Source organism: Acinonyx jubatus, chromosome A1 (assembly GCF_027475565.1).
Source record: "Acinonyx jubatus isolate Ajub_Pintada_27869175 chromosome A1, VMU_Ajub_asm_v1.0, whole genome shotgun sequence".
Taxonomy (NCBI): Eukaryota; Metazoa; Chordata; class Mammalia; order Carnivora; family Felidae; genus Acinonyx; species Acinonyx jubatus.
Genome location: NC_069380.1, coordinates 126938362 through 126961348, shown reverse-complemented (window position 1 = coordinate 126961348; position 22987 = coordinate 126938362). Strand labels below are relative to the sequence as shown.

General features: G+C 36.4%; 1 protein-coding gene and 1 pseudogene across 3 annotated transcripts in view; one reads left to right on the top strand and one right to left on the bottom strand.

Moving 5' to 3' along the window:
* The window catches only part of DEPDC1B (DEP domain containing 1B), an 84433-nt gene that overhangs the window by 48016 nt on the left and 13430 nt on the right, over nucleotides 1–22987 (top strand). The window lies entirely within an intron of this gene.
* LOC106976396 (protein YIPF5-like) lies at nucleotides 14848–15591 on the bottom strand (annotated as a pseudogene).

Below are 22987 nucleotides of genomic sequence, written 5' to 3'. Positions count from 1 at the left end.
TTGTAGGAATTTGCATGCTCTTGTTCCTGAGTACTGGGGGGCTTAGCTCCCTGCCCTGCCCTGCCCTTTCTTCTGCTTTCCATCTTATTGGAAAGTATGGATGCTACCATAGAAAATACTCATAGTATGAGTAATTTACCTGATCTCATAGTACAGTACTTTAAATTTTAAGATTCTATAAGTTTTCTGATAAGAAGAAACACAGTACAAAACTATAAATCATGCGCATAAGAGTGAGTTTGTTTTTAGAGGGATTAGTATTGGGAACAGATGAAAGGATTAGGCCTGTTACAGGTGTTTGAGACCACTGGGCTGTCTTGGTATTTTGTTTTAAACCAAAGAGGATCCAGTGCTTATGTCCTTTTGAACATCGTACCTAATGATGAATACTTGCTGTTGTTTAATATGCATTTGGACTCATTGAGTAGATTCTTTTAGCCACTCACTGCCATGTGCCACTGGTAAAATAAGAATTCTAAAGACTGGAATAAAAATTACTTAGGTTTTCTTTTCATTTTCCATTTTCATAATGTTATGTAGTAAAAATGATCAGGTTTGGAAACACAAGTACTTGGAACTTTTTTTGGAGAACAGATTCCAGTTTGAATCAGCTGTGTTTATGACATCACTGGTCTGTTCTACCACAATTGTTCATTTTGATCTCTGCTAGGAATTAAAGCTGATTATTTCCAAATTGATGTCAGAATCAGCCTCCTTCTAAAGTATCACTTATACAGGGGTTAGGGTGGAGAAGGATGGATAGATTGGAGAATTTTGGCAGTTAAGTATCAGCAAGAATAGACTAATGTGTGCAGATAGTCAAGATTTATTATCCTTCTCTGATCCAGTCCTTCTCAAGTGAACATGTTTGAGACACCTTGCATTGAAAACCATATATTTTAGTTCCTTATTAGTAAAAGGAGAAATATAAGGACGTATAGATTGTCATAAATTTGATCATCATTTGATCAATGAAGATCATCTAGTATAGTAATCTTGTTAAGAGTCTGTGGGAATATATAGATATGTGCAAAGCAGATATATAGGTTGAATCTTGGTGTGGTTGACTCAATTCTTCAAACTTTTTGACTTACTTGGACTGCAATAGGATGCTATTAGATTAGATAAGTAAGTAATAAAGCAGGTAATCAGCATACTTTGTGTAGCAGCTAAAAATCCTATAGCATTTTCAGTGGAAATAGTTTTCAGTTTAATTAATGGGCTTTTTTTGAGGCTGATTCCTTTGCTTCTAGAATGAAATAATGCTAGCTTGATGTAAAAGTTGTGACCTTGAGAGCTGTTAGTTATTGATATATGAAAAAAAAACATCTAAGAGTTCTTAAAAAAAAAAAGAAAAAGAAAAAGTAAAAAGATTTTTTGGAGATATGAGAATTATTCTTTAATCACTAGAAAATGATTTAATTTGGGTCAGCAGTCTGACCAAACAACATAGCTGTGTATAATAATAAATTTTCATTTCTAAAATGTCAGTTTGTTATTAAGATAGAATTTGGCTGACTCTTAAGTGGGGTGAATGAGATGGTATAGCATCCTTCACTCCATTCCATGTGTACCCTAAAATCCACTGAGCTGTGTAGCTTGCTGTAATTTGTCATATTGAGGAAAAATGGACACCCGTAGGAGGCACAAAAAGGCATAGCAGCAGGGGATGGTGTTTGGACAGTTGAGAGACTTGTGGGTTGTATAATGTTATAATCTTAGTTCCCAAACTGGTGATCTCTGGGCCAGATCTGAGTTATAAATACATCTGATTTGACCTCTGTGTTTTGTTTTGTTTTGTTAATGTGTATTTATTTTTGAGAGAGAGAGACAGAGACAGAGATGGAGACAGAGTATGGGCGGGGCGTGGGAGAGGGAGACACAGAATCAGAAGCACGCTCCAGGTTCTGAGCCATCAGTGTGGCTTGAACTCACGAACTGCGAGCTTGAGCTGAATCAGACGCTCATCCGACTAAGCCACCCTGGCACACCGACCCCTGTGTTTTAAAAAGAAAATGTTATTAATTGCCAAACTTTAAGAAACAGGAAGTTCAGGTAAGAATTTGTAAATTTGTGAAGAGAAAAAGTGGAAAATGTGGCTGCTCTGGGCTTGAATTTACATGGGCACCAACTGTTGCATCTGTGTGGCTAGTGCCGCCACTAGAAGGAGCAAGTGTTCCAGGGACACAAACTCCAATTTGCAGTGCTTTCCACTGCTTCTCAGACTCTCAAGCTAAGTTCACTTGACTCTTTGCTCATTTATCCCTTTTGTCTGCTCCTGCAGGCGCTTGGGCTTTTGGCTCCTGGTTTATTTGCTCAGAGGCTGGAATACTGAGTAGCTCTTTCCTGCTCCCTACCTTCTAAAATGTCAAGTTTAGAAAATGCCATTGAAATTCACTAGATTGATTGTACACTGGATTATCAAACTAAATAGCTGAGATCTTCTATGTATTTTTTAAGCCAGAGACACCTATAAGGGTTAACTTTCCAATCTTTGATTCTTTTGTCTGATGACTTCTCAGATATCCTGTGGAGCTATATGCCATCATGGACTTATTACCTCTTGTTATGTTCTTCACGTTATCTTAGGGTCTGTGTCCCATAGTAATTCTTTTTTTTTTTAATTTTTTTTTCAACGTTTATTTATTTTTGGGACAGAGAGAGATAGAGCATGAACGGGGGAGGGGCAGAGACAGAGGGAGACACAGAATCGGAAACAGGCTCCAGGCTCTGAGCCATCAGCCCAGAGCCCGACGCGGGGCTCGAACTCCCGGACCGCGAGATCGTGACCTGGCTGAAGTCGGACGCTTAACCGACTGCGCCACCCAGGCGCCCCATGTGTCCCATAGTAATTCTTAAGGGAAAACAATTCTTTTTTTCAGAGAGTGCCTAGTTGGTGTGCTTGACCAGACAGAGGGCTCTTGCCCATGTTAGTCCAAAGTTCTTGCTGGTGGTTCTCTTTGCTCTCAGAGCCCAGGGCTTATGGCTGGAGTTTTTGAAGATGTAGATGAGCCAAGGTAAGGATGTTGAATCACCTCCAAATAAAATGACTACTGTTAAGTCAATTGCTGGAATAAGGTGGGGTTAGCTGCTCCTTAAAGATAGCAATTTAGGGAAGTGCCTAGGTATTTCTTGGCTATAACAAAATATCTAAGCTGTTTGTAAATATACCAGTAATCACTAGGATAGCTGATAAAACTTCTGGGGGAAAAAACTTAAGACTTTTCTCATACCATTCATCAGGATAAATTCCAGCTGAATTAGAGAATTAAATGTAAAAAATGTACATCTAAAATATAGTTGACGTTGGGTGGGTGAAGGACTTTCTCAGCCTGAAAGCAAAAGAAGTCATAAAAGTGCTATAGCAGTTTGGGACTCTTCATGTAGGAAAGGGCATCATGTTGTGGTAGGTGAATCTGTGTCTACTTTTAAGCAATTCAAAGACGATTTGTTTGTGTTTCCTTAAAAGCCCCTAGAGAAATAGTCTCTCTTGATATGTCTTTCTTTAGGCAGGGAGTTCTGACCAATTGATGTGTAGTCTGAATTCTTTTACCTTAGTATAAACCTTATCCTTTTTATACCTCTTCTCTGTGAAAATGAAACTTTTTTTTTTTTTTTCTTTCGTTCGAAAACTTGAGTCTTCTTGAGTCTCTCCTTCTCTGGCTGAACAGACTTGATCCCACTGGCCTTTTGGGGAATGCTGGGCCCTTTCAAAAGTCTTCATATTTCACTATTTTTTTTTTTTTTTATGAAGCTCCCATAAGGGATCGCTTATTGATAACATAGCATATATTAGTAGAAATGCCATTTCTACTTTACAGAAATAAAAATTTGTGTTTTAATGATTTGAGAATGGAAATCTGATGTAACCACTGGAGAACGGGAAGGAGGGTGACAAAGGTAGTTGTCATACAAAGCACTGACAACTCTGAAGCCTGTCATGTGATCTTCATGGCTGAGGTGTCACCTAATCTCTAATCATAGAGAATATTATTTTAATTTTACTTATTTTTATCATAAGGAACACTTGGATTTTTTTGAGTATTCAATTATTTATTCACTCATCCTTCATCACTGGGGCTAAATAATGAAATGTTTCCCTGATTGAAAAAGTCTCAAAGATGAGTTATTTGGTGGATTATTATCTTTTCATTATTTTATTCTTTTTTTGTTTGTTCATTATTTTATTCTTATTTTACCAATGGAAACATCTCCAAACTCAAGAACTTGGTTTGTTCACTGAGGTGTACCCACTTAGATGACTCACTCTGCCTTTCTAGACCCTGGTTTTTTCATTGGTAAATGGCAGTAATGCCTACTATACTTTTAGATATGAAAACATGAAATTTAAAGTAGTGGGTTACACTTGTTTTCCCACTAAGTTTCATTTTTTTTTTGTTTTGAAAAATACAAAAAAATGGCAAAATGTGTAAATTAAGATAGGATAATCATATGTTGCTAGCTAGCCATATCTTCTTTCAAGTGATAGCAAGATTTTTTTAATGTGAAACTACTTGTGGTACATCTTTATAATCCATGATTGGGATAAGCACTAGTATATCATTCTGAAATGCAAGAAACAAGTTACCTTTGGGGCTGCCAAAGGTACTTGTCATTTTCTTGCAAAGGAAGACTCAGTATTTTTATGGTGATGTTGAGGTTGAAGAAATGATGAAAGATGAAAAGTTACTCTTTTAGCTTTTGTTCAGCAAAGTGAAATTAATCCAAAGAATAAAGTAGTTAGTCTTTTAAACTCTTTGGTTATAAAATGAGGAGAGCCTACTAATATCCCTCAGGAGCTCTTAAAACCTAAAACACCCCCCAAGAAGCTCTTTAAAATCAGTAGTAGTTTATGATCTTGAAGAATCCAATAGTACTTGTTGAAGATGTGTTTTGAGTTCAACTGTATGCCATCATGTGTATTTTAAAACTAAATTCTCTTGCAGTCATTTCCCCCTGAGTTCTGTAGTGTGCTTTTGTCAGTAACATTTTATGAAAGAAAATAAACGTAATGGTCAGCAATGAGAAAGAAGTTAGGAAACAGAGAAATCAGATTAAACTGTTTTTGAGAATCTAAGTATTCTGCATGTGTTTGAACTGAGGAAAGCATTATGTCACACTCCAACATTCAAAAGCAGAACTAAAAGTGAGTACTGCTTTGACATTTGGACAGATTGAAAAATAACATCCTTGGAACTGGTTGCCAAGAAGGACTGAAGTATTACAGGCGCTTCAAATCTCAGCTTTTCCCCATACGTCTTCCCTTTGATCATATTCATACCACTTCATAGATGACCCATGTGCTAAGAATTTCCACTCCTTACTTTCATCCTCGATCTGTCTCCTGAGCTCTGACCAGAATATCTCTCTGGCTCTGGCTGTGTATGATGTTCGTTATACAAGAGCCTTGGTTCAAATTCAGGAGTCTCTGTAAGCCACTGTTTCAGAAACTGTGTGTTGGATGTGAATTCTTTGTAGTAGAACAGTGTTAAAAAGACAGAATATACATAGTAGGTATATTTGTAGACTTTGTTTTAAATACCTATGTATATGCGTATATATTGTGATGTAACATATATTTCTTAATTTTTGTTGTAGTAAAAAATTTTTGAAAAAAACTCCTACTTTAAATTTCATCTCCATTTACCTACATAGTAAGATGACTATGAGGATTTAATGAATGAGAAAATCTCTCAAAGTGTAATATTTCTCAGATATTACTAGTAATAGTAGTTAATGGTGAAAGATGCTTATGCTGTATGTGGTTTGTCCTTTAAACTTCGATAAAAAAAATAACTTTTTACTTATGGATCATATATATATATTTAAGTTTATTTATTTTGAGAGAGAGAGGGTGGGGGAGAGGGAGAACACAAACACAGAAGAGGCAGAGAGGGAGAGAGAGAATCCCAAGAAGGCTTGGTGCTGTCAGCCCAGAGCCTGATGTGGGGCTTGAACCCATGAACTGTGAGATCATGACATGAGCCAAAATCAAGAATCGGCCACTTAACCTACTGAGCCACCCAGGCGGCCCCTATGGATCATATTGTTTAGAGTTACATTCAATTTTTCCTTCTTTTTGTGGTGGAATTAGCATTTTAAAGTGGTTTGGAGGTTTCTTCAGGGTTACACTACATTGTAGTTTTACTTGATGAGAGAGAAATGAGGAGAAGAAATGGTTTTATGTGCTCTCTCTGGTATAAAGGAACTAGTTTCAGATTTCACTATGTTGAGAAATTCTCTTCTTTTTACCATCTACTTCTTGCCCCCAGTTGAAGAATGCAGAGCGATATTTTGACTTTCTGTGTATGAAATATTTGTGCATATTCTTTGAGCCAACATTTCTACTTATAGGAATTTATCCTTAGGAAATAATTGGCCACATGGACAAAGTCAGTAATATAGAATGGTATTGAGGCGTGTCTGCCCAAGACCATGTAAGTAAGCTCACACCCCATTTTGCCACTAACTAGCTGTGTGATTTGGGCAAGTGACCTCATTTCTTTAAGTGTCACTGTCTTTACTGTAAGTGGGATTAATGATGGTTAAATACCTTATAGAGTTTTTGTAAAGATTAAATGAGATAATGTTTAGTGTTTACAACATTATTAGGTACATTATAAAGTATGTTTAATGTTAACTCCATTAATGTTAACTATTTTCTTCTCCCATAAAAAAGTTAGTTTTATTATAACACATATATATAATATATATATTAGCTGCTCTTATTTTTTTATTTTGATTTTTAAAGACAGAAAAATAAGCTTCAAAACCACTATCACGCTTTTAAAATTCCTTTCTGTAGTGGAAGATCTTGTACTTTAGTTCAAAAAGTATTTTGTGAAATTCATGTGCTTTTTTACATGTAGTAGACCTATTTACTCTCATCAAGATTAATGGCATGGAAGTGTTGCAAATTGCCACATTCTACAAATATTTTTACTTTTAATCTAGTCTTCTATTTTTCTCTGGCATGTATAGTGATGTGATAAACTGGGGCACAGTTAACTGTCTTTGGGACCATGTTTTTCCCCTTGTCTATAATATCTATATTTCTAATGCTAAGGGAATTCTAGGACTATGACTTTTTATGCTATTGCCTCTTGAAACTTTCCAAAATATTTAAAAAGAATAATTTATAAAGTATTCCCCTGCCAGTTTTCTAAACTTCCTACCAGTTAGTATTTTTGTGATTACAAGTTGTGGCTTTGATGTGGTTGAGCAATGCTATTAGTTTAAGTCTCCTTTATTCCCTAGGTTCAATTTCTTTTAAAATATAGATTTACTTAATGGCTACTAGAGCTTGAAGACTTTTTTTTTCAGGTTCCTGAAGATTTTGGTGGTAGACTCCTTAATGATATAACACAATGATGATGGATGGCTGACAGATAAACTTTTTAAACCTACTCCAAAATTATTATTTTTTTTCTTTAGGACTCTTAGAGTAGTCAAGAAAAATATATCTGTCAGTGTTAATAAAGGATATAGAGTATGGTATTAATTCAAGAGTGTAATCTTTTAATTAGCAATTAATAATCGCTGACCATCAATTTTAAAACTAAATTAAAACCAAGTAGAGTTTATTGGAAGCAGGTTGATGATTATGTGTTGATAATTATGTGTGTAAGGGAGGAAGAGCACATTGGTGTGAATCCCAGGTGTATTTTATGTTTATTTATTTTTGAGAGAGAGATGGGGGTGGGGGAGGGGCAGAGAGAGAGGGAGACACAGAATTGGAAGCAGGCTCCAGGCTCTGAGCTGTTAGCACAGAGCCCAACATGGGCCTTGAACTCACAGACTATGAGATGATGACCTGAGCTGAAGTCTGATGCTCAATTGATGAGCCACCCAGGTGTCCCCCCGATGTATTCTTGGGGCAAGTCTTAACTACTTTGGCATAGCCTTTTTATAAAACAGTTTGGCATTTCTTTAAAAAAGGTTAAACATTGCCATATGAGTCAGCAGTTCCACTCTTAGGTATTTACCAAACAGTTGATAACATATGTCACACAACCACTAAATGTTGATGGCAGCATTATTCATAACAACCAAAAAGTGGAAATAATGGAGATCTCCATGAAATGATGAATGGGGGAGGAGCCAAGATGGCAGAACAGCATGGAAGCTTTTTGTGTGTCTCGCATCCATGAAATACAGCCAGACCAACACTAAACCATCCTACACACCTAGAAAACTGATCTGAGGATTAACACAATCTGCACAACCTGAACCACCGAACTCAGCAGGTACGTGGTGGGGAGAGGTAAACTTGGGGAGCAGGAAGCCACGAGAAGGGAGGTGCTTTTGTGGGTGGAGAGAGGACAGATACGGGGCGGGGGAATATGGGAAAAGCACCCCTCCCCAAAAGCAGCTGGAGAGAAAGTGGAAAATTGGAAACAGCCGCAGGGACGAAACTGAAAAGGGAGAAAGGAGAAAGAAGAGGGTTTAAATTCCATTAAGACTGTAAACAAGGGGAGTGAAAAGACTGCAACTGCACAGCTTGATACCTGGTGGTCGCAGGATATATTCAGTGTGCTGAATCAGAAAAATATGCAGCCAAGAATTTTTTATCCAGCAAGGCTGTCATTCAAAATAGAAGGAGAGATAAAAAGTTTCCCAGACAAAAATTAAAGGAGTTTGTGACCACTAAACCAGCGCTGCAAGAAATTTTAAGAGGGACTTTTCTGAGGGGGGAAAAGACAAAAATATATATATATACACACCAAAAGCAACAAAAGATTAGAAACGACCAGAGAACACCACCAACACTCCAACTCTACAAGCATCATAATGACAACAAATTCATATCTTTCAGTACTCACTCTAAATGTCAATGGACTCAATACTCCAATCAAAAGACATAGGTTAACAGAATGGATAAGAAAACAATATCCATCTATATGCTGTTTACAAGAGACCCACTTTAGACCTAAAGATACCTTCAGATTGAAAATAAGGGGATGGAGAACCATCTATCATGCTAATGGCCGAGGAAAGAAAGCCATGTTTATATCACTCAATCTAGACTTTAAAATAAAGATTGTAACAAGAGATGAAGAAGGGCAGTATATCATAATTAAGGGGTCTATCCACCAAGAAGACCTAACAATTGTAGACATTTATGCTCCAAATATGAGAGCACCCAAATATACAAATCAATTAATCACAAACATAAAGACACTCATTGATAATAATACCATTATAGTAAGGGACTTCAACACCCTCCTTCAGCAATGGACAGATCATCTAAACACAAAATCAACAAGGAAACAATGGCTTTGAATGACACACTGGACCAGATGGACTTAACAGATATATTCAGAACATTTCATCCTAAAGCAGCAGAATATACATTCTTCTCCAGAATAGACCATATACTGGGACACAAATCAGCCCTAAGTAAGTACAAAAAGATCAAGATCATACCGTGCATATTTTCAGACCATAATGCTATGAAACTTGAAATCAACCACAAGAAAAAATTTGCAAAGGTAACAAATACTTGGAGACTGAAGAACATCCTAGTAAAGAATGAATGGGCTAACCAAGCAGTTGAAGAGGAAATTAAAAAGTATATGGAAGTCAATGAAACTGATAACACCACAACCCCAAACCTCTGGGACGCAGCAAAGGCAGTCATAAGAGGAAAGTATATAGCAATCCAGGCCTTCCTAAAGAAGGAAGAAAGATCTCAGGTACACAATCTAACCTTATGCCTTAAGGAGATGGGAAAAGAACAGCAAATAAAACCCCAAACCAGCAGAAGACAGGAAATAAAGATTAGAACAGAAATTAATGCTATCGAAACCAAAAAACCAGATCAATGAAACTAGAGGCTTTTCTTTGAAAGAATTAACAAAATTGATAAACCACTAGCCAGTTTGATCAGAAGAAAAAGGAAAGGACCCAAATAAGTAAAATCAAGAATGAAAGAAGAGAGATCACAATCAACACACAGAAATAAAAACAATAATAAGAGAATATTATGAGCAATTATATGCCAGTGGGTAATCTGGAAGAAATGGACAAATTCCTAGAAACATATACACTACCAAAACTGAAACAGGAAGAAATAGAAAATTTGAACAGACCCATAACCAGTAAGGAAATCGAATTAGTAATAAAAAATCTGCCAAAAAACAAGTGTCCAGGACTAAATGGCTTTCCAGGGGAATTCTACCAAACATTTAAGGAAGAGTTAACACCTATTCTCTTGAAACTGTTCCAAAAAATAGACATGGAAGGAAAACTTCCAAACTCTTTCTATGAAGCCAGCATTACCTTGATTCCAAAACCAGACAGAGACCCCACTAAAAAGGAGAACTATAGACCAATTTCCCTGATGAACATGGATGCAAAAATCCTCAACAAGGTATTAGCCAACCAGATCCAATAATACATTAAAAAAATTATTCACCATGACCAAGTGGGATTTATACCTGGGATGCAGGGCTGGTTCAATATCTGCAAAACAATTCACGGGATTCATCACATCAGTAAAAGAAAGGACAAGAACCATATGATCCTCTCAATAGATGCAGAGAAAGCATTTGACAAAACACAGCATCCTTTCTTGATAAAAACCCTCAAAGTAGGGATAGAAGGAGCATACCTCGAGATCATAAAAGCCATATGTGAAGGACCCAACGGCTATATCATCCTCAATGGTGACAAATTGAGAGCTTTCCCCTAAGGTCAGGAACAAGACAGGGATGTCCACTCTCACCACTGTTATTCAACATAGTATTGGAAGTCTTAGCCTCTGCAATCAGACAACACAAATCAAAGGCATCCAGATGGGCCAGGAGGTGGTCAAACTTTCACTCTTTGCAGATGACATGATACTCTGTATGGAAAACCCAAAAGATTCCACCAAAAAACTGCTAGAACTGATTCATGAATTCAGCAAAGTTGCAGGATATAAAATCAACACACAGAAATCAGTTGCATTCCTATACACCAACAATGAAGCGACAGAGAAATCAAGGAATCGATCCCATTTACAGTTGCACCAAAAACCATAAAATACCTAGGAATAAATCTAACCAAAGAGGTAAAAAATCTGAAAATTATAGAAAGCTTATGAAAGAATTTGAAGACACAAAAAAATGAAAAAGATTCCATGCTCCTGGATAGGAAGAACAGATATTGTTAAAATGTCGATAATACCCAGAGCAATCTACATATTCAATGCAATCCCTATGAAAGTAACACCAGCAATCTTCACAGAGCTAGAACAAACAATCCTAAAATTTGTATGGGAGCAGAAAAGACCCTGAATAGCCAAAGCGATCTTGGAAAAGAAAACCAAAGCAGAAGGCATCACAGTCCCAGACTTCAAGCTATACTACAAAGCTGTAATCGTCAAGACAGTATGGTACTGGCATAAGAACAGACACTCAGATCAATAGAACAGAATAGAGAACCCAGAAATGGACCCACAAACGTATGGCCAATTAATCTTTGACAAAGCAGGAAAGAATATCCAATGGAATAAAGACAGTCTCTTCAGCAAGTGGTGCTGGGAAAACTGGACAGTGACATGCAGAAGAATGAATCTGGACCACTTTCTTATACCATACATACACAAAAACAAACTCAAAATGGATGAAAGACCTCAATGTAAGACAAGAAGCCATCAAATCCTCGAGAAATCAGGCAAAAACCTCTTTGATCTTGGCCGCAGCAACTTCTTACTCAACTTACTCAACTTCTTGCCTCTTGTCTTTGGAGGCAAGGGAAACAAAAGCAAAAGTGAACTACTGGGACCTCATCAAAATAAAAAACTTCTGCACGGTGAAGGAAACAATCAGGAAAACTAAAAGGCAACTGACAGAATGGGAGAAGATATTTGCAAACAACATATCAGATAAAGGGTTAGTATCCAAAATCTATAAAGAACTTATCAAGTTCAACACCCAGAAAACAAAGAATCCAGTGAAGAAATGGGCAAAAGACATGAATAGACACTTCTCCAAGGTAGACATCCAGATGGTCAACTGACACATGAAAAAATGCTCAACATCACTCATCATCAGGGAAATACAAATCAAAACCACAGTGAGATACCACCTCACACCTGTCAGCTTGGCTAACATTAACAACTCAGGCAGCAATAGATATTGGTGAGGATGTAGAAAAAGAGCATCTCTTTTGCATTGTTGGTGGGAATGCAAGCTGGTGCAGCTGCTGTGAAAAACAGTATGGAGGTTCCTCAAAAAACTAAAAATAGAACTACCCTACGACCCAGCAATTGCGCTACTAGGCATTTATCCACGGGATATAGGTGTGTTGTTTTGAAGGTGCAAACATGCACCCCCATGTTTATAGGAGCACTATCCACAATAGCCAAAGTATGGAAAGAACCCAAATGTCCATTGATGGATGAATGGATAAAGAAGAGGTGGTATATCTATACAATGGAGTATTACTCGGCAATCAAAAAGAATGAAATCTTGCCATTTGTAACCACGTGGATGGAACTGGAGGGTATTATGCTAACTGAAATTAGTCAGTCAGAGAAAGACAAAAATCATATGACTTCACTCATATGAGGACTTTAAGAGACAAGACGAATTAACATAAGGGAAGGGAAACAAAAATAATATAAAAACAGGGAAGGCGCTGAAACAGAAGAGACTCATAAATATGGAGAACAAACTGAGGTTTGGTGAAGGGGTTGTGGGAAAGGAGATGGGCTAAATGGGTAAGGGGCATTAAGGAATCTACTCCTGAAATCATTGTTTTACTGTATGCTAACCAATTTGGATGTAAATTTTAAAAAATAAAAAATGAAATTAAAAAACAAAAAAATGAATGCAAATATTTAATATATCCACACGATAGAATATTATGCAGCCATGAAAAGGAATGAAGTATTGTTACATGCTATAACATGGTTGAACCTTGAAACATTATTCTAAGTGAAAGAAGCCAGACACAACATACCTTATTTTGTATGATTCCATTTATATGAAATGTTCAAAACAGGCAAATCTGGGGCTGTGATTAGTGTTTTCTACGAGGTGAGGGGAGGAGAGAATGGGGAGTGAGTGTTAATTGGTATGAGGGTTTCTTTTTTGAGTGACAGAATTATTCTGGAATTAGATAGTGGTGATGGACCTAACTTAATAAATATACTAAAAACTGCTGAATTGTACATTTAAAGATAATTTCATAACAAAAAACAGAGAAAAAGAACCAAATTGGACTTTAGAACTTAAAAAAGCACAATATTATAAGTGGAAATTTCATTGAATGGGTTTAGGAACAGATTAGACATTGCAGAAGAAAAGACCGGTGAACTTGAATATACAGTAATAAAAGCTAGCCTAAAGAAAGCACAGAGGGAACAGGGTCTAGAAACAAAACAAACAACATGCGTCAAACACAGCCCTAGTGACATATAGAGCAATACATGAAGTAGTCTAATATACTTGTAATTGGAGTCCCTGTAGGAGGTCCTTAAAAACTAGCTCATGTATTATATATTTTTTAAACCACATCCCTATCATTCTTGGAACACTTTCTTATTTTCTGGCAGGAAAGGTCCTTATTTTTTCTTTCTCAGGCATTTCTTCAAGGATTCTTGCTTCCTGTGAGTAGAGAATGATATATAGAAGCCAAGATTTAGTAGTTGTTGTGTTCATTTTTATTGGAAATATTGTCTGTAGAAAAAATAATTCTCCAGTGACATGAAATGAGTGACCCTGAAATCTGATTTCCAAACTTTCACTTTAAGTACTATTTGGGAGGAGGATAGTGGTTAAATTGTCAGTGTGGAGAGTAATATAAGAGACATCTATGTGCCCATCACCCTAATTTAACACATATACTGTGCAGTGATACAAAACATCCATGTCTTCTCTATATCTAGAAGCTGAACTACTGGGCTGTTTGCTATTTACATCTTACTAGTTGAAGCAAATTGCTTTCCAGAGTCACAGCAACTTACACATATATTAGAAATATATTTCTGTTGGACCATTTTTTTTTTTACCAATACTTGGTTTCATCAGGCATTAAATTTTTTTAATTGGGAAAAATTTAATTACTAAGCATCAAATGCACTTTACATCAATAACTGCAGTACTGAAATTGTGACATTTTAAGTATTTTTCTCAAAAAAGTGTTGATTTCCACCCCCACCCCCCCCAGGAAACTTGGAGATTCAACTATATACATTAACATGGCCAGTCTATGTCATTACGGTTTATTTAATGCTAATCTCAACAGGTGTTCATATTTCCATCTACAATAAAGTAGATTGTGAACTTCTTATATTGTTGAATTTTAGCAAAACTCCATGAGATAATTTAAAGGAATATCAAATTTTTGAAGGGCAAACTCCTAAAACTCTACATTGGGATTGCATTTTTGCTTCAAGCTCATCTAACTGGAGAATACAGGCAATTTTTCTTTCTTAATCCCTTGGAGAACTATTTCTGCAATAAGTCTTGTGTCTTCTTAACTATGACTGGGTGGTTTTGAGAAAGGTTATCAGCTCTGTGGTTAGTTTCCCACAGTTGTTAAAATTCTGTCAAAAGCATTTTAATAGTTTACAAGAAAAAACACTTGTTTTTTCAAAGGCCACAGGAACAGGAAAGAAGTAGCACTTCTTATTTGTATAAGCACAAACATTTAAAGCTACTCATGCTGCAGGTAAATCCAAGATAGTATTCAGAAGTTCTATAAAAATGAACGAAAGATAATCTTTACTTCTACCGCGCCAAAAGCCAAAATTTAGATCTGCATGAGAGATGCCCTGTAGCAGTTCACTGGTCTAGTTTAAGAGTTCAGAGTCCTTTTTGGCCCAGTGACGTCCACATGCCAGATAAATTCAGTTCATTAAATGGAAATTAGGGCAAAGACTCCGTTCAACAAAGCACAGGGATATGCTACTAGAAGTGGCTGTTCTTCCATGGCTAATGCAGAATTAAAAATTTTGGAAGGGGAAAAACTGCACCATCCAATAATTCCAGCAGTGAGAATGACTTGCCATTCCTTGCAGAGCTGGAAAGTAGGATCATGGGAAGAAGACAGTATCCACGGACACTTGCCACACAACCAAATGAAACACCTGTCATACTCAGTTTAGTAGACAAAAACATTCCTAGACATCCAAGTGCACTTATGCCACATACATAGCCAAACTGGATTTTGCCAGCCAGTAACAATGTGGCTCCAAAGGCAAGGCAAAAAACCATTGGTTGTGCCAAATCATTCACATTCATGATGCTGCCATCTGCCACTTGTAATGGATGTAACACTGTTCATGTTTTTTGCCAGATGTGGTCACAATTGATACCGGATTCTTCTAATAAAGGTGGCTTATCCTCAAAGTGTTTTCCATAGACAAGCTAATGTGTTAGAGTGTATGCCTGAGTTGGCTGGAAAATTGGCCCAGTATGTGGCTGTTATGGCTGCCTCATGTCTAGAGGGACAAATTGGCCTTGCTGTGAGTAGTCATAGCCAGCAAACTGTTTGCTGTAGGGTTCTCCATTTCCTCCATAGTCATAGGATTGCTGTGATTGGTCATCAATGCTGTAACTTGTCTGGTAGAAATCTGTGTTTGTTATCAAAGCCTGTCATTGCACATGATCAAACGTGGCAGCAGTGTCAGCAACCCCCCAAAACCCCCAAACGTGGCTTAAGATCCCCAACTGGCCCTGTTGCTACATGTTACAAGGCCAAACAATTGCTGGGGCTTTTTAATTTTTGCAGTCTGATATGTGTGAAAAGGAATCTTGTTGCTGTTTATTGGTCATATGGATTTCTTCTTGGGTGAAATACTTTTTCTGTCTTTTACCCATTTTTTTCTCTTGGTTTCTTCCTTCCTTCCCTTTTCTTTCTTTCTTTCTTTCTTTCTTTCTTTCTTTCTTTCTTTCTTTCTTTCTTTCTTTCTTTCTTTTTCTTTCTTTCTTCTAAAAATATATTCTAGGTACTAATTCTTCATACCTTGTGTCTTGCAAATACATTTTATAGTCTGTGGCTTCTCTTTTGGTTTTAATCAAAAGGTAAAAAAAAACGTTTTATGTTCTATTTTGGTCAAATTAATTTACTTGTGTATCTTAAGAAATCTTTCACAAAGAGATTCTGTACTTTTAAGATTTTTAAGTTTTGCATTTCTCATGTTTAGGGCTCTAGTTTCTCTTGATTTGTTTAATTTATTTAAATGAATAAATAATTTATTTTAACTTTATAAAGTTGACTTTATTAAGGTATAATTAACATACATAATATACAATTAATATGCACTCATTTTAAGTACAGTTCAGTGAGTTTTGATGAGTTAATACTAGTGTAATTAGCATTAAATTAACAGGTCATTTCCATTAGTTCTGAAGGTTCTCTTGTGCTCTCTCTTAGTCCCCAACGCCACCCCTGGCACCAGACAACCAGAAATAGAAGCTTTTTATCCGATAGATTAGGTTTTCTTTTGAAGCGTTTCATACAAGTGGAATTATACACTGTGTACTTTGTATCTGGCTTGTTTTGCTGAGTATTCTAGTGCATGGATATACTACAAACCATAATTGGTTTATCCATTTACTTGTTGCAGAACAGGTGGATTGTATCCATTCTTGGGCCATTATGAATAAAGCTGTATGAACATGTATCTTAACTCCTTTTGAGTAAATAGTTAGGGGTGGAATTGCTGAGTCATATGATAAATGTATATTTACTTTCATTATGAAACTGACAAGGTATTTTCCAGAATTGTTGTGCCATTTTACATCCCCATCAATGATGTGTAAGAGTTTTGGTAGTTCTACATCCTTGTCAACATTTGATACTGTCAGTCTTTTGTTTTAGCTCACTTAGTAGGTGGGTAGTGCTATATCTGTGGTTTTTAGCTGTATGTTTCTAATGACTAGTTATATTGAGCATGTTTTCATTTGCCCAATGGCTTTTCTGTTATCTTCTTTTGTGAAGTGTCTATTGAAATATTCTGCTTTTTATTGGCTTGTTTGTTCTCTTATTGAGTTGTAAGAGGTGTTTGCATATTCTGCCTATAAGTCCTTTCTTTGATTATGTATTGTAAATATTTTCTCCCAAATTGTGGTCTTTTGTTTCTTTTCCTTAACAATGTCTTGAAAAAGCAGAAGCTTTTAGTTTTGATGAAGTCTATTTTATCATTTTCTTTTATGATTCATGCTTTTTGTCTCAAGAAACCTTTGCTTACCTTTAAATATCATATTTCTTCACATATAATGTTATCATGTTACCGTATCCTTTTTTTTCTCTTTTCTATCCTTTCTGATATTATCATCATCCATTTTGTGTGATATATGCTTTTATAACATTTGTAATAAGCCCTACTGTATGTTATTTTTTCTTTGGGCAGGTAATTTTCTTTTAAAGAAATTAAGGAACACAAAGCAATCTTTTATTCCCATATTATTCCTTTCATGTATTCACATATTAATCTTTTCTGGGAATCTTCATTCCTTTATGCAGATCCATCTGGTATCATTTTCCTTCTGCTGGAATAATGTCCTGTGACATTTTTATGGTATAGGTCTCTTGGCTGTAGATTTTTAGGGGGAGGTTGGGGTTCTGAAACGTCTTTCTTCAGACTTAATTCTGGAAAGTATTTTCAATGGATATAGAATTCTAAGATAATTTTCTTTATTTAGCACTTTGAAGGTGTCTTCTGGCTTGAGTAGTTTCTGAAGAAAAGTCTATGGTCATTACTTTTTTTGTTCTTCTGTTTGTAATGTGCCTTTTTTCCCTCTGACTGTTTTTGAGATTTTCTTTATCACTGATTTTGGGAATTTAATTATAATGTGCTTTTAAGAGTTTTTTTGTGTTTTTTGCCCTTTGATTCATTGAATTTCTTTATTCTGTTGATTTATTGATTTCACCAAATTTGGAACATTTTTAGCAATTATTTCTTCAAATATTTTTTTCTGTGACTCCTAGTTTTCTAATGACACAGAGTTTAGGTCATCTGATGCTTTCCCACAGTTTGCTGCAGCTCTGTTTATTTTTTTCCCTACTTTTTTGCCTACTTTGCTTCTATTTTTGGCTGATTCATTTACTGTGAATTTAAGTTTTCTTTTTTCTTTTTTTGAAGTGTTAATCTGCTATGGTTCTCACCTAGTGAGTGTTTCTTTTGAGGATGAGGATTTTTCATTTCTAGAAGTTCCATTTGGTTTTTCTTTATATCTTCCATTTTCTCCTTCCTGTATTTATACATTTTCTAATAATATGAGAACATAGAATATCTTTTGTAACATACTTTTCTCTAAGTTCTTTATCTGTGGCTATTTTTATGATTTTCTACTAATTTTTTCTCCTGCCATGGGTCATACTTTTTTGCTTCTTGGTATGTCTCGTGATTTTGTTTGAACAAAATGTTTTTCCTTGTTGAGTATCTGAATTTTGTTATCTTCCTTTGAAGAGGGTAAGCTTTGTTCTCTTAGGCAGTTAATTTAATTGAATTTCTTTTTGATTCATTTGTGTCTTATTTTAAAATCTGTTTTTAAGGCCAGATTAGATTAACCTTTACTGAAGTGAAGTTTGGTCCTACTATTGAAGCATAATCCTGCTGGGCTTTCTGTGGAATGCCTTCAGTGACCAGCAGGGCTCTCTTCTATGTGAGCTCTGGGAACTGTTCAGCTCAAAGCTCACTGGTTATTTTTTGTATGACCTCCTAGAGTTTTGCCTTAATCATGTATATGCATTTCAGTGTTCATCAGAGTCTCAGGGGATTTCTATGCAGGTTTATGGAACCCTTCTTCTGTTTAGTTCCCTGCAGTTGGAACTCTGCTTTGCAATGTCCAGCTGACTCAGCCTCCACAAACTCCAGTCTGTCTCTTCCGTCTGCTTGAGCTCTCTGTCTCTGATACATGTTTTAGAATGTGCCTCTAGGCATAATGTGGGGAAATTGTAGAGCTTGTTTGTTTTGTTCTCTTTTCTCAGGAATTATGGTACTGTTTCGCTATCCCATGTATAGAAATTGTTATTGCATAAAATTTGTCCAATTTTCTAGCTGTTTGTGGAGGGAGGGTTAGTCTGGGCCTTGCTGTTCTATCTTGTTTGGAGTCAGAATTTTCTGTATTTTTAATAATTTAATTTTAATGATTTAATTTTTTTCCTGACATATGGTTATTAGGCTATTCCAAACACCTTTTTTGAACAGACCATTCTTTCCTTGCTGATTGGTGATGACATTTCTGTGATATATCAGGTTCCCAAGCATACTTGGGCCTGTTTCTAGACTTCCAAATTTGTCGTGTTGGTCTTTTATGTTTTCTCATGGTAGCATCATACTGTTTAATTAACTATAGCTTTGTAGCAAGTCTTGCTTTCATGTTAGGTGAGTCCCTACTCCTAATTCTTGACACTTATGGACATGAGATAATTTCTTTTGTGTTTTTCTCAGTGAACTTTTTATCTATTTGAATTATTTGATTGGAGTAAGCAACCAAAGCAGGTCAGCTGTTGTAGTTCATCCTTGAAATCTTGTGTTCAGCCACACAGTTGCTATATCAGTTAGCAAATTAAACGCTGTTGAAAGGTAAGCCTTTTGCCTAAAGAACAACTTTCACCTAAGTTTTAAGACTGTAGCGTTGTACATTATACATTAGTAGTTAATTCTAACAAAGACTTCTATAATCTTTAGGTTAACAAGGGGCCAACTACCAAATATTGTGATAGTTCTGTCATTGATGGCAACACAGGCATCCACATTCTTTCAGCTAAAAAGTCAAGAAAAATTTAAGGGTTGTTATAGATCCTTCTAACATCAGTAAGTCAGACATAGCTGTTTTTACCTAATAATAATGTGGGCATGAGATTGTTCCAGTGACCCAAAAAGTCATAACTGTGAGTCTTTCTGAATTACGCATGGTCAAGTTGACATAACCATTGCATGAGATGATGTTTACATATGTTTATATTTTTTTCCATCCTCTGTCATAGGGTTATGCAACTGCTGAGGCATACAGGCTTGAGGAGGGCATTCTTAGATGATTTGTTACTCAGTAATACAGTTCTGCTGGGGCATTGTGGGACTTTATTTATTCTCTCATCACAGAGATCCAGAGCCAAATTCATGTCTGTGTACTAGTGCACAGTACATTTCTTAACTGACTTTTAAAGAAAATCTAGCCAAAGTTGCATCTGATTTGCATCCTATTTTCCACCCTGGTATTAGTCTTAATGCTTTAATTTAGTAGTAGTAATTGTAGTAGTAGCAGCAACAGCACCTAGCATCAATGCTATTAAAAGTTTCAATTCACATAGGCTTTCTTTTATAGCCTATTGGCCCTCAGTTCAGTACAATGATTCGGTTTTATGGCCGTCCACCACAATTTACTGCTGGGTTAATTGGGATTCATGGAGGTTAAGTGACTTGTCCAAGCATATACAATCAATGGCACCGGGGACTTAAGCCAGATATTCTAGTTCCAATCCTAGCAAGAGAGGACTCATTGTTATTCCTTCATTCATATAGTCATTCATTCACATGTTCACCACAGAAAATATTTAGTAAGCACCTGTGATCTACCAGGTGGTGTTCTACCTGTTGGAGGTATCAGTAAACAAAACTGAAAGGAATCCCTGCCCGTGTAGAGCTTACATTTTAGTAAGGCAGAGGGGAAACAATGGTAGATAACAAAAAAGTAAATTCTGTAGTGTATTAGGAGGTGATAATGTATAATTAGAAAAAAAAGAGGTGCCTGGGTGGCTCAGTCGGTTAAGTGTCTGGCTCTTGAATTTGGGTTCAGGTCATGATACCAGGGTCATGGGATTGACCCCTGCCTCAGGCTAAGCGTGGAGCCTGCTTGAGATTCATTCTCTTTCTCTCTTTCTCTGACACCCTTACCCTCCCACTCATGCACACTCTCTCTCTCTCTCTCTAAAAAAAAAAAAAAAAAAAGAACAAGTAGGGGGGATTAGGAGTACCAATTTTTATACCTTTTGGGAGGTAGGAACACTTTAATTTTTTAATTTTATCTGATAAATTATTATGTCAAAATGACAAGTTTTGTTGTAAACCTTTCAGAGTATGTTGTTTAGAACAATGTTCTGCTCCTTGCCTCCCTCCCCAAGAAGCAGTGCTGTAAAGGACAGCTAAGTTATAAGATCAATTTATAGAATATACTTAATTCATTATGAATTTTAGCTGTAGTTAAAATCTAATGGTACTGTAGGCCTAATCATTCCCTACAGTGTTTTATTTTGTTTTGTTCTTCCTTCCTCTGGTAAAATGCATTCCAGGCTCCAGGAGGGAGTATTAGGAGCCTCATAGTTTCATGTTACTCTTCAAGCTTTGGGCATAAGCAACTCTCCTTCCTTCCACATTCTGGAGTGTTGTTCAGCAGGAGCTTCCCTCATTCAAACTATTGATGGTGGCTCCTCCACAGCCAGAGGCTGCGGCATTGTTTGGGGGAGATTAGGAATTTAATGGAGGAAGGTATCAGTAGCATTCTCTTTTTACAGGAGGTGGGAAGTTGGCAATTGGAATGAATTGCAGGGAGTTCTCACTTGGGATCTGTGGCAGAAGGAAGGGAGTCCCTGGCTTCACAGGGGGCCCAGTGAGTTATTGGGATGTATGCGAGCCAAGGGTGGACTTTGTCTCCTATTTGTGTAGGTTTGTGTAGATTAATTCCTGAGATGGATTTACTGATACATTCTCACCCTAATTTTCATAAAACCCAGAATCATGACCAACTCCAAGTTTGGGATTTAAGCAACTGGAAGTTTAGAATTTAGACTTTTTAAAAGATTTGATGAATGTAACTTTTATGTGTTAGTTTAACAGTGTCCCAACAAAGAAATCTGAAAATTAAAAGAAAATTGATGTAGTCTTGATCTTTTCCTTTTTACTACCTTATTTTTATAAGGTTTATTATTGTGATTTTCTTCATAAATATTGTACTGGAAATATTGTTCCATAACTTCAAAATTTACCACTTTTAATAGCCATGTAATACTCTATTGACAAATAGGTATTTGAATGTTCACCTGTACTTTATCAGGAAGTAAGGCTTGCCAAAGGAAATGGATTATGCTTTCAATTAGCTTGCTCTCTCTTTGGTAAAACAGTACATATATACAATATACATATTGTATATATACATGAATCATAATAAAATAAGGTAAAGTCTGTCAAAAGGTGTTTATAATTTGGAAAAAGAAGGGATTTGTGGGCTAATGTGATAGAAAGCTTTATGGAAAAAGTAGAATGCTTTGTGGAGAAAGAGATTTAGAATTTAATTAGTTCTTACTAGTTCCACTTCTATCTTATCCAGACTGTCATCATGCTTCTCATCTTCCTCCTTCTGTGTTACCCCCTTACAATCTCTTCTCTCTAGAGCTGCCAGAGTAAAAAGTAATTCAGGTTAATGATTCCCCTGCCCAGAACCCTCCAGTGTTTTCTGAGGTCACTCATAATAAAACTCAAAATTCTTAATGGTAGCCTACAGGGTTCTGCCTGGTGTGGCTCTTACCTTCCACTCTAACCTCCTTTCCTGTTTGAATGCTCTTATACACTCTTCTGTCTTCATACTGGCCTCACTGCTTTTCCTCACACACTCCAAACATACTCTCGTGTCACAATCTCTGTCATTGCTCTTTCCTCCACCTTGGAAATTTGTCTCTCAGATAACTTCCCTGGCTTACTCTCATTTCCTTCAGATCTCTGCTCAAATTTCACCTCCTTAGAGACTTTTCCCAAAAAACCAGAAACGTTTTTCTGAGCACATCCCATCACTCCCCTGCTCCTTTCTTTTTTCTCCATAGCATTTTTCCACCTGCCATATGTTTGTACCTCTTTGCTTATTATCTGCTGGAAAGTAAGCTCCATGACATCAGGCAAGGATTTTGTTTTTATTTCCTACTGTCTGTCCTCTTCTAAAATAGTTCCTGGAATACAGGCAAGGCTTAATAAATATTTGTTGGATAAGTGAAAGAAAGAATTAATATTTGATCATAAACCTTTTTTCTTTTCATAGACCTGATTATATAGAGTTGA